The sequence below is a fragment of the Sparus aurata genome, chromosome 14 (genome assembly GCF_900880675.1).
Source record: "Sparus aurata chromosome 14, fSpaAur1.1, whole genome shotgun sequence".
Taxonomy (NCBI): domain Eukaryota; kingdom Metazoa; phylum Chordata; class Actinopteri; order Spariformes; family Sparidae; genus Sparus; species Sparus aurata.
The window spans coordinates 2,023,001-2,035,789 of record NC_044200.1 but is presented as its reverse complement, the minus strand read 5'-3'; the positions used below and the strand labels follow the sequence as shown (position 1 = coordinate 2,035,789).

At 40.2% G+C, this 12,789-nt stretch overlaps 1 long non-coding RNA gene across 1 annotated transcript; it reads left to right on the top strand.

The window, feature by feature from the left end:
- The first annotated feature begins 4,949 nt into the window (after positions 1-4,949).
- On the top strand, positions 4,950-5,738 carry LOC115595724 (uncharacterized). The gene is made up of 3 exons (XR_003986766.1): positions 4,950-5,057; positions 5,209-5,315; positions 5,443-5,738. It is a non-coding gene; the product is annotated as an uncharacterized LOC115595724 (long non-coding RNA).
- Positions 5,739-12,789: the final 7,051 nt, after the last annotated feature.

Below are 12,789 nucleotides of genomic sequence, written 5' to 3'. Positions count from 1 at the left end.
GCAGGTTCCCTGCTCGGGCCCTAATAATAATCATTACGATTACAATAGGGTCCTCGCAGGTTCCCTGCTCTGGCCCTAATAATAATCATTACGATTACAATAGGGTCCTTGCAGGTTCCCTGCTCGGGCCCTAATAATAATCATTACGATTACAATAGGGTCCTTGCAGGTTCCCTGCTCGGGCCCTAATAATAATCATTACGATTACAATAGGGTCCTCGCAGGTTCCCTGCTCGGGCCCTAATAATAATCATTACGATTACAATAGGGTCCTTGCAGGTTCCCTGCTTGGGCCCTAATAATAATCATTACGATTACAATAGGGTCCTCGCAGGTTCCCTGCTCGGGCCCTAATAAGGCACTGTGTAAACATATTATGTGAGTGCCATCTCTCGCTCAGCCACTTTGCAAAACGACCTCCAACTCCTTCCAACATGTTGCCATGTTGTATTGTGCTCCCGGCTATCCTCATGAACCTTCAGCTAGTGGCTTGCATTGTTCCAGTCCTTTAGTCCTTCCTTATTACAGTTTTTATTGATTGCTTTGACCTGTTTAAACAAACTGGGATCCACTCGGTTTTCATCATCACTGTCTCAGCAGAGCACAAGACACCTCTTGCAAATGTGTTAACCCTTTCTCATTGAATTGACACATTTTCCCCACCCTTTTGCAGAACAGTTAACACGGATGTCATTCAAGCAGTCCAAACTCCATTGTTTTAGCTATGGTAACCAAACAGAAACCATCTGCTCCTAACTATTAGAAACTACCTACATCAGTATGAAATCACTAAAGCACCTGTTTGACACTCCTAAACACAAATCTTCAATGAGCAATCAGTCTGCAGGCCTTAAAAAGTGCAGCGGCTGTGTTGTTCTTTGCCAACATGGATTGAAGAGGTCTAAGGCAGATGAGAGTGAGAAATAGGTGCAGAGGAATGTCAAGGTTGGATGGCATGCAAGAAGATTTTTCCCTTGGTTCATTGCAAGAGAGGATAATGAATGTGATGTGGATGAGGCCATGTGGCCCCATCGTCAAGACAGAAGAGCCTGAGTATCAATAGTGGCTATTTCTTATACTCTACAATAATAGATTGTTATACTTTACTGTAATATTTTATATCTTTAACTTCTTTTCTATGTTTTAAAACAGGTCAGTTGTTCAGGAAAAAGCTTGCTGTGAACTATGAGACTACCAGCTTTCTTATTTTCTTATATTTTGTGTAATATTTACAGTATTTCAGTTTTCAGCCACAGTTCGAAAAAAAGAATCAATGGAATCAAAAAATGCATCAAAGCATTTCTGATTCTGGCTTCAATTCTTTGCAAGAAGGCAAATTTGACAACAAATGGCACTGGCATGAAAGTTACGTAGAGTAATAGGTCACAATGACAAGAAATGGTGCACCGATTCGCACCGAGTGCTGTATTTTGTATTTTGTTGTCCACTGTGTAATGGTTGATTGGAAGAGCTCATACACTTGTTTGCAAGTTGTGTTGTTTGAAGGCAAAATTAGCTTTTGTTGCATATTTTAAATGTTTTGGCGCGGTTAGAGCCACTGTTTCGGCCTGTGTGTTAACTGTTTTGAAAATGTGGAGTTAGAGTTGACTGCTGCATCAAAGCAATCAATAAAAACTGTAAGTCTGTATTCTTTGGAGAAAACATTTAGCAGCAGAAGCAGTGCACACTCAAAAAAATGATTTTTGCCCCCAATAAACATAAAGCAATACGTTTAATTAAAATGTAACTGAAATATGAAAATGTAAAGTTTATTCATTCAAACAAATAGACATAAAGTAAAAATGGTTAGTTTAAACTGAATGTTAACAAATTGAGTAAACCTTATTTGACTTGATCACGGATGTATGGACTCGATCCCAAAAGGCAGCTATGCGCATGTGCGAGAGTAAAAGGAAACGTCATTTCGTCACAGTAGTCAACCGATGTGAAGGCTACTCTGAGTCTGAACCCTGACCCCGGACTTGGCATACTGAGCAGGACCAGAACACATTCAGCGGGTCTGAGCGGGACAAATGTGGAGTGAAAGCTTGGAGGTAAGTAATGTTATTTATGAAGTATGCTAAGTTTAAGTGTGATGAAGACGAAGCTAGCAGCACTGCTTCGACACTGGTGAACATAACGTTAGTCATGCTAGTTGTGAAATGCGCCAATAGCTACATTAGCATTAGATAGCAACACAGCAAAAAAACATTGGTTGTGGTACTCTGCGGTACTGTTAACGTCGGGCTAATGGCTGCTGCCGCTCAGGCTGCATCATATGCCAATATAGGCCGATGCACCTTATACATCTTAGTCGTTTGTTGGCACCTGCTGCTCGGGCTCGGCAGTTGGTACTTACGTTAGCAGGGTAACGTTACCCGCGGGGACTTATAGCAGTGCATGTACTGATGTATTAATGTGATCATCGCTTAAATGTTGCAGCTGGTAAATGTGGAGCTAATTAGAAATGTGTATATGTATATATATGTATATATATATATATATATATATATATATATATATATATATATATATATTATACTTTACTTTAAGACACTGCTGGGTAGCTTGTGAATTTACTCCTGGGGACCAATAAAGTCTTATTGATATAATATATCACAATATATTTATTAATCATATTTTGTATTGTTAATCTGAATCTGCAAAGTAACTTGAACTAAAGCAATACTTCCTACTAAGATATAGTTGAGTAGAAGTATAAAGTAGCAGACAATAAGTATATAAATATGTACAAGTACCTCAAATTTGTATTGAAGTACAATACTAGAGTAAATGTACTTCACTCGCTGGCTTGTTCTACAGCAGGCAAGCCAAACTACGTCCAGACTATGACAACGTTAGAATTTATTTAATATAGTAAATGTAAGAACTTAATGTTAACTTAAGATCATATTAAGACAGTTACACAATCACACACACATCCCTGTTTCTCATCCTGGTTGGAAGCTAACCTTGTAATATATTTCCATTACTTCCAGGTACAACATCATAAGGCCAAATCAACAAAGTAGCTCACTTCTTGTATGGGGCAATCTTTAGTGAAGTGTCAATAAAGTAACTACAGGGGTGAAAATAAGAGGGCTATGAACAATGTCCTGGAAAATGTTTTGAAAAGTGGAGACTTGTTATATTATGCCTTCTTTTGCAGAGTGAGGACATTGACTGCATTTTAGAGGTCTGTGTGTCTACCTCAATGAAGACAGCGACACTGTCATTAAAGAGTACTTGGTTAGTAATGGCATTTTACTGTGAGCTTTCAGTAATTAACTTGTAATGTTTTCAATTTCAAACTGGTAAATATGTTTTTCACCATTAGAATGCCAATCATGAGGAAGCTGATAGAGGGATTGCACAGACCACCATGGGGCTTTATGTGATTAGCAAAGATGGTGCTGATGCAGTGGACAAGCCAGAGGATGCTGGAATGGTCATCGAGGGTGTGGAACTGCTACGCAATCTGCAAAGTGTCTCTTTTGGATGTGCCATGCTTTTCAGCCTGATTTACACACTCAACCTAAGCTATCTGCAAAAACTCAAATTCACATTACCTTTTTATTTATTTTTTGATCCAACAGGTTTTTTTGGGATGTGTGCACCCTGTTGGAATTGTTAATGGAACAATTGCATTTAAAGTGTTCATAATTTGGGACTTACTAATAATGGATTGGATTTGTATGGCACTTTTCAAGACACCCAAAGCGCCTGACAGGGTTCCAGGTTCCATTCATTTACCCACAGTCATACTAGTGGTGGTAAACTACGATAGTAGCCACAGCTAGTACTTGGGCCCTGGGGCAGACTTACGGAAGCATGGCTGCCATTCAGCGCCTCCGACCACCACCTCAGACATACAGCAGTCATACACATTCACACGAGGCAAGGGGGGTGAAGTATCTTGCCCAAGGACACAACACACTGCTTGAAAAGTGGGATTTTCGTCACTGTGCGGCACTGTAGTTTGTCGTGGAAGTTCAGATTTACGACTGCACGCGGCAATTTTCAGGCAACACCGAAAACTGCCTTGAATTTTTGGAAACTGACGTGGGCCTTGCTTGGCAGTTGTCCCCCCATGACCCCCCTCCCCCTGATTCTAGGGGAGGCTTTAACATGTAAATGAAAATGCTGTGAGCTATACAAATGCAAATCAGGGTAGCAGGGGGAGTTTTACCCCAGGTGACCTTTTTCCAAAAGGTATTAACTTAATTTTAAGAAAATCTCTGGTATAAATAGATGAGGCTCAGTATAGCCTAATTATAGACTACATTTTTGCTTGAATTGATTTATTTAATGAAAGCATACTAGATTAATTACTGTGTATATCATTAGCAACGGCCAATGTTGTGTAAAAAGGATACACACATTTAGTTTTTTCTTTCTCTCCTGGGAACAAGTTAAAGATAAAACGCCACTACTTTTAAGTGGTTGTTAATAAGTTCAAATTTGCATGAAATATTTTGAGATAAATAAGATATTAAAATGTATAAATAATTTCTGTTTCTGTTTCTTATTACGTGTGAGAGTTCATGACCTGTAAGAGTTTTTAGACTTCCGGGTTGACCGGAGCGTGAGTGACGAGGAAGAAGGAGCGGAGAGTTAATGGCGTTGAGCAGCGAGTGGACTGTGTGTGTCGTCAGTGTCGTGTTTTATCACTAACGGACTGTGAACTGTTGTCGGACGACGTGCTGTGAGTGTGTGAGTTGGACTCTCCATCGCAGTCGAAGTGTTTTATTGGACACGAAGCAAGTTCGGCTAAGCTAGTTAGCAGGAGCTAGGCTAGGCTAGTAGGAGCTAAGCTAGCGGCCCGGCCATTGTCGAGAGGAGGCCTGCGCTGATGGGAGGAGCTTTGCCGGGTCGCCACAGAGAGTGTCGCCAGCGGAGGCGCTTCGCTGCCGCCGAGGGACACGGAGGTTTATCGCTGCCAGCATTTTGTTCTCACAGACTAACCTCGCATCACAACGAGGCCGTGACCTCCTATTAGCTCGGAGCTATGTCTGCAAGTCCAGATTTACATGATGCCGATAATGACGCCGTTGTGTGTAAGTAACGTAACGTTTACTGTTTTCTCCTTCCTTGTTTAATTTTACTGTGACTCGTGTTTTTTTGTTTTTTGTTTTTTGTTGTTTTTATATATATATATATATATATATATATATAACGTTATACCTTTCTTTTTTAATTGTTTTCCAGCTGCCTGTAAGACATTCAGAGACGGTACGCAGGAGCTTCAGGTACAAACAACCAGATCTTGCATCGCAGGCGGAAGCTGTGAGGAGTTCAGCTCGGAGTCAAAGAGGGTAAGATTTATTAGATTAGATCCGTTTTTAGTCAATGTGACTATTTTTCAGGTGCATTAAAAGATGTGATGTGTCCATATGCAGTGCATCGCGCAGTACTGATTGTCTTTATTGATTGTTTTTACAGCTGCTGGAAGCCAGACCGTGTGCTAGATGAGGATGAGGTGGACCATTGCAAGTGCGCCACAATGGACCTGATGTCTGAGGAGGAAGACGGCGGGGTGTCTGGATGGAGCCAGGAGCTCACCGAACTTTGTGCCGCGCTGCAGTCGAGATTAGAGGCGATTCCGAAGTACAGAGCGACGCACCATAGACGTCTGCAAAACGGACCGAATTCATACAGGAGGCCGGCAGTTACCCACAGCTCCGATGCTTTGTACATAGTTGTGTGTTTGTGCTAATAAAGCTCTGTCTTTGAATGAATAGCACCTTCCTGGCAAATTGTCCTTTCCTCAATAAATTCATTCATGTGTTTGATGAGATATATATGCTTGTTTAAAAGTAGTGGTTTCATCCAATACAATCCAATTTTTAGATATATTTATTTATATACTTTTAAACAAGCATATACATATATATATATGTGTATATGTGTATATATATATATATATATGCGCTTGTTTAAAAGTAGTGGTTTCATCCAATACTGAGTAACCGGGCGTGGTTTCGCCGCTGTTCATATGCTAAGTAGAGCCATTCGGGAGAATCCTGGGCGTTCACGGACGAAAATCCCACTTTTCATGCAGTTACGACCATGACGCAGTTGGCCGGGCGGGGATCGAACCGCAGACCCTCTGAACATGGGCCGACCCGCTCTATTAACTGAGCCACGGTCACATTTAATTGTTTGTGATGCAGTTTTCAGAACTATGCGTGTATGTGTAGAATAACCAATTTGGAATACATCACTTTTATGTATAAGTTCCCCTTAACGGTAACTGAATAAACACATAAGGTTTATGTGTAAGTTTGCATTAATTTGATTTAATCAAATCTCACCAAGTTATTAAATCTATTCACATTAACTCAATGTGATATAAAAACACTGCATTTAATGCAACACTTTACACTGAACGTATGTAATAAAATTAGATGGAAAATTTACATGTAATTAAAATACATAAAGTCAACGTTTTAGGCTTGATTATTTTTTTGAGTGCAAGCTATCATTTCTGTTTGAGTACATCAGCCAGCTTCTTTTGATTTTTTCAGCAAGACTGTTACAAAAGTCATGCTGACACTCTCCCATCTTTGTTTTTGGGAAATGTGTAACTGCTTTTTTATTTGAACTGGTCCTCTGTGAACTAGTCAGAAGAGTTGTCCAGTCAGCAGGTCTGTTGGTGCAGCCTTTAGTCCTGATGCTGTGTCACTCTGCTGTGCTGAGGTAGAGGGACAGGAGCACCTGATGCTGTGTCACTGGGCTGGTGGTGAAATATGTTAAAAGTGCATCTGAAGAGAGAAGAGAAGTATATGTGACCACTGGATGTTACATTTTAATAAAAAAACAGATGCTTGATGTGTGCTATACATAAGACTAATACAGAGTAATAATGAAAATGTGATGAGATTCATTCAACTTTGTCATTGAAAAGCAATTCAGTCTAACAAGTGCAGTGTATATATTTCGCCTATGAATGATATGGGAAAGCTAAGGTGTGGAGTATTAACAGTAATACACTTTAACTGCACTTTAACACTGATGTAAACTCTAACAAACATAAACTGTGACACAATAAACCAAAGGCTTACATCTACCCTGTTACAAATGGGATGGAAAACTAATAACATTTTAACATACAAGCAGGAAAGACACCTGCAAAGTAACACCTGAACAGGTCTAACGTTAACTTTCCAAATGTCCCTGATGAATTTAAGGTGGAGTAACATTAACACACGTCGACTCAGCAATTTATTGATTAGTAAACGATGCTGCTATCGTCCGAAGTAAGCTAGCAAGCCAACACTCTGCTCCCACAATGGTAACAACGATCATTAAACTATTAATTTCATTCACTTCATCACATTGACGTTACTGTACCTCTATCTTCTTCACGTTTTTCTTCCTCTTCTTTCCGTCTTTTCCTTCACTGGGCGCCGGATGGTTTCAGTCTTTTGGACCTTGTAATTCCGCTACAGCATCAGTAAATCTCTCTCTTGGTCTTGGGGTCTCGGTGCAGTCAGATTCAGGCAGCTCGCCTCTCGACCCGCCCCCCTCACAGAGTACAGGTACACTGCACCGAGCTAGAACCCAGAAAAAAGGCCTCTGCGTTATTTAATAGTCCGTGCCATTACGTTATATTGCTGTGGGCTCGAAATAATAGTAGTAATGGCACTGATAAAAAAAAATATATTCTTTAAATTTTTATTTTTTATTATTTTTTTTCTCCCCCCTTTTCGGCGCCCCCCGTGGATGACGGCGCCCCCAGCATTTGCCTATACTGTCTATGCCCAGGGCCGGCTCTGGTTGCACCCCAGCTAGTCTCTAACAAGCTGGACACACTTTTCATTTTGGCGTCCAAGTGAACAGATTAGACCGCTAACTGGATGCATGAGACGTGCTTTTTACACTTACGTCAAGTGTCACTGCTGCGTGGTGTGATTGTGAGAATTGGAGTCTGTACTTTTACCGCAACATGCCAGTTGTTCTTAGCAAAAATTGACCTAAAAATGACCTGTAGGGACATCATACCAGCATTTCAAGTTTTCATGTGTTCATCTATATAATATATCACAGACATGAAGATAATACAGGCAACGGGTGAGGGGCATTTTCTTTCATGTGCACTCTTTTTCTTTCACTTTTACTTTCAGTCCCTCGTTCCCTCTCGTTACCCAACTCAGCTGCTATACAGCCTATGTGAACAGAAACGTGCAAGTAAGCAGCAGCAGCTTGGTAACACAGCCACCACACACTACACAGGCATCCTATGTGGCCATCCTGTAATTGTGTTTGTCTGCTGTTTAGGTTTATCTGAGCTTTTTCACTGAAAATAGTTGCCTGCTGCTGTGAGATCTTAGATTGATCCAACTCATAAAATTGTGGGTCGTAAACCAAAACAATAAGCTGAAAGCCGGGTAGAGTTTAGGGGAAGCTTAAATCGACTGACAATGTCCTAGACATCTTGACCATTATTTTATAGTCCTGTCTCCAAAATTCATGTTTGGCTCGACTGACTAGAGTTGAGGAGGTCAGTTTAATTGTATTTGTATATTGTCTGCTCCTTGATATAAATCAGCCCATGTTTATGCTGCAACAGAGATGAGGACTTGAGTTCACGACTTGGACTTGAGTCACACGTAAGTCGCACGATCAGAAACTTGAGACTTGACTTGAGACTTGCCCTCAAAGGACTTGAGGCTTGACTCGAACTCGAGATTTGGAACTCAAATGATTGATGAGCTGACGTCATTCCCTCGTGCATAACCTTACTCATCTGGTGCACGTTTGGTGGCCACAGATGACAACAACACTATGATGACAAGCACAACAACTGCTACAGCGCTCCCGCTTGTCATAAGCTTTGCCTATAGGAACTACACACAAGGTACAAACTTAATAATTGCCAAATCCAAACTATACAGAATGAAAATAAAGGATGCTGGATCGACCACATCAAACTTCATCAGGTACCTGAAAACACACCCTGATAAGTCAATCCCTTGGTAATGTGAAAGTCAACCTAAGGCCTACAGACGGTTAGCGGACATGTTTAGCTCAGCATCAACAGCATGCAAGGGGTCAGTTCACTGTAAGTTCAGAATTTTTCATTACTAATTTAAACACTGAAAAAAGAGAAGGTTGTGCTGTTAATTGATGCTCTATCATAAGAAAGTATACTGCAGTGTCTTTTTACATTTCAAATCAGTTCAATTGTAACTGACCTACACATGTTTAATACATTGTGTTACTTATAAACCTGGACCTGATCTAGGAGAAAAGCATGGTTTTGATGGGTTTCATTCTAAACATGAACATTTCTTTCAGAAATAAAAGTCAGCTGATGTTAACTGTCAAACACACAGACGATTTTATTTACAATAATGTTCTGTTCTGTAAGAAAATAACTTAAAATAGCCAATAACTCCAATGATATTTCATCATGAGTTTTATATTCATGAAAGGAATAATTTTTGTCACACAAGGAAAGGTGCCAATTTTCACAAATGGTAGATATCTCTTATTAAACAAATGTTTTAATGTCACCAGTGGATGGACTTGCAATATTTAAGATAAGTTGGCAGCAAAAGTGTTTTGCATTTAGCTACTGTAGCTGTGTATCGACATTGCAAAGCAAAACACAGTTATTCATATTTAAGGAACGCTTTCATGATATTTCTTTTTCAAACAACTAATCAGTGATGATAATAATCTATGCCAACAGATATAGGAGTGATGATAGTACCATACATGCTTTGAATTCCTTAGATATAACTATACAGTGTTCTAAACAGATCGGATGGCATGCAGCAGATGATAGAACGCTCATTACAACCAAAAGCGACTTGAGACTTGACTTGGACTTGCAAGAAATGACTTGTGAGCATCTCTGAGCTGAATCAGTTATATCAGTGACTCATTTAATGGAGAATGACCAAATGCAGCGCAGAAGACTCAAGACAACTTTTGCTCAATGCAAAAACTGGTATCATCAAAGACAGAGTAAAGTTAATTCCAACTAATTGGCAGCAACATAAAAGGGGGAATGAATCACATTTGAAGACAGAAAAATCTCAAAAACCTCCTAAGTTTTTTTAATTTGTCTAACTGTTTTCTTTTATACAGCAAAAACAAAGCATTTGCTCGTTAATGATGAAAAGCTCCGTAACTCCCATGTTGATTGACGATCACTGAGATGTATGACACCTCTCAACTTGTCATAGAGGAGTTATTTGTATTCTGCTGCGATCCATTCTGTGAGGAAAGACCAGATGTCCCGTCTTAATTAGGCCGGCAGTGATGTTTTTAATGACTTCTAGCCCATTACAGGCGATGGAAGAGTTTTCAGATCTTCCTCCTGTCACTCCTGTGGGCCTGCTGCTCTTTGTCTCAGGCTTGAATGTGAATTTTGACACATTTAAATTCTCCAAAGACAGTCAGCAAGAGACAACATGCGTGTGTGTGTGTGTGTGTGCGTTGTGTTGTCAGGCACACACACATAAATGAGAGTCAGAAACAAGGAGTTGAATCTTTTGTTGATTCAAGAATGAGAGCAACTTTCCATGATGTGTTTTAATAATGTTGTTTGTCTATAATGCAAACTTCATTTATAGCCACGTGGGCTCGTATTGTAAAATATAGTTAATTCATAGTTTATGAAGTTGAAAAACTAGGCCATCATGGTTGATGCAGGATCTGCTGTGTGTTGCTCCTCTGCTGGCTCCTTAAATAATAGTGCAAAGGAAGGAAAAAAAACACCCTCCAAGGAATCTGTGTAGATTCCGCCCCCCCCCCCGCTTCAGCTTTCTTTATTCTATTTGGTTATAATTTCTTTCTACTCCTCGATTTTTTTTTGCTCTTCTTTTTTAGCAGCCATTACACCATAATACTGTCAGGGAACGTCTTCCCACTCATTCGTTGTAACTGGATCGTGGTTCAATAAATGCTCACAATGAAATAGCAACAGAAAATGCAGTTCATTTTAGAGCTGCAGATCAAATATGAATACAGCATATTTGCAGTGATGTCCTGCCCTGTGATGTGTCAGTGAGTAACATCTGCAGAGCTGAGTTGGAATCCTGAGGTGAATTGACACACCACCTTCCTGTTCTATCGGCAGCACATGAACCACCTCAAGGTAAAAAAATAAAACTGCGTTTCTGAACAAATGTTATTGCTTGCTGTAATGAGGGTATAAAATGTTATTAATATTTTAGAACAAGCCCTATTTTTCATTTTTGAAACCCACCGTGGGGCTTCTTTTCAAAGGGTTTCAGTCAAAACCCAATGGGAGATTCAATTGACTTTAATCTTGCATTCGTTTGAAAATTTGAGCCCATTAGTTAACTTTGCCTTCTCTGTGCAGTTTTCATTGCATTTCAATGAAGCCGCTTTCCTGTGGTGTTAAAACACTAATAGTTGCTTCAAACAGCAAATGAGAGAGAGGGAATATGAGCATAAGAGAGAATAAGAGAGGATGGAAAGGGGAGAGAGAGGCAGAGGAGAAGATGGTGAAGACAAAATCAAAAGTCAAAATATTATTGTCAAACATCTAGTTTTTTTTCATTTTGAACATTATATATATATAAAACCTCAGGGGTTAGAAAAACCCAATTCATTGCTATACGGTAAGATCATCTTATATTTATGTGCTAGACTGAATAATTTGCTGATTAAGACACAACATTAGGTATGCTGTGCCACCTTTCATGCTCTGACAACATTTCAGCGGCATCCACATAGCAAGGCTAATTGGTGAAACACTTTGACTGCAGCAGTGAGAGGTCAGAATGGTCATAATGAAATAAGGGAATAAGGGTGGGACCTGAATTATTCTCTTTGATGTCAGGTGGACCTCAGAAGTGAGACTCTGTAATTGTTACAGCTCTGTACCGTTTCTCTCCTCACACGACACTTTCTGGACAGTGTTCATATGTCTCTCTTTCACTTGCTGTTACTGGACTCAGCCTGAGTAAAACTTTGGAGATCTCCCCACCTAAGGGTAGCTCATCACCACTCAGTATGATGGATGTGAATGCTCTTCATACTGTATATCCCCTTCAGACTTTAAGTTACGACCATCTCAGAAATTGCCTTTTTGTGGATTCATGGGCGACGGCATTGAAAACCTCCCAGCAGTGCTTTCACCAAACATTTTTCAAAAGGTGTTTGTGTCACCAAGCTCATCTAGCTCTCCACTCAGCAAGCCCTTCCAAGCAGCAGCAGCTTCACCCATTCACAATAGGATAGACACCCATGGGGGTTAGTCGATGGGACTGCATCCACTCTGTCCACTGCCTTTGACCAAATGTCATTATGCTTTTCATCACAGGCTAAACAGCTCTCTCTTTCACCCAATCCCCATTAATGAAAAGTAGGTCAAGTGTAGAGCTCCAAAAGGAATGCCAAAATCTTCCACCCCCGCACTTCCTCTACAATCAACCTGACCCATGAAAAAATGTGCAGAGAAGAAACTCTCTCCAGCATTTGTCATGCTTTTCAATCACTTCTGGCTCACATTTAATGTATGTACACATCAAAGGAAATGGGGAGAATGGCCATTTCACAAGTTCTCTGCATTGTTTGATTACTTAAATGTCTCTCTGGCTGGTGAGCAAAGCTGCATCAACATAAGTGAGTCAACAGATATTATGGATTTTTATAGAATCAGTGTGTCCTTGTGGGATATCTCATACATCAGTGCAGTCTCTCTTAAATGAAAGCTCATGTTGTTGTTTCTGCTGCCTCTGTTTAATCAAGCAGCCCCTCACCCCAGCCCCACACCGCTAGCATCAACACAAGCTACTGACACAATGC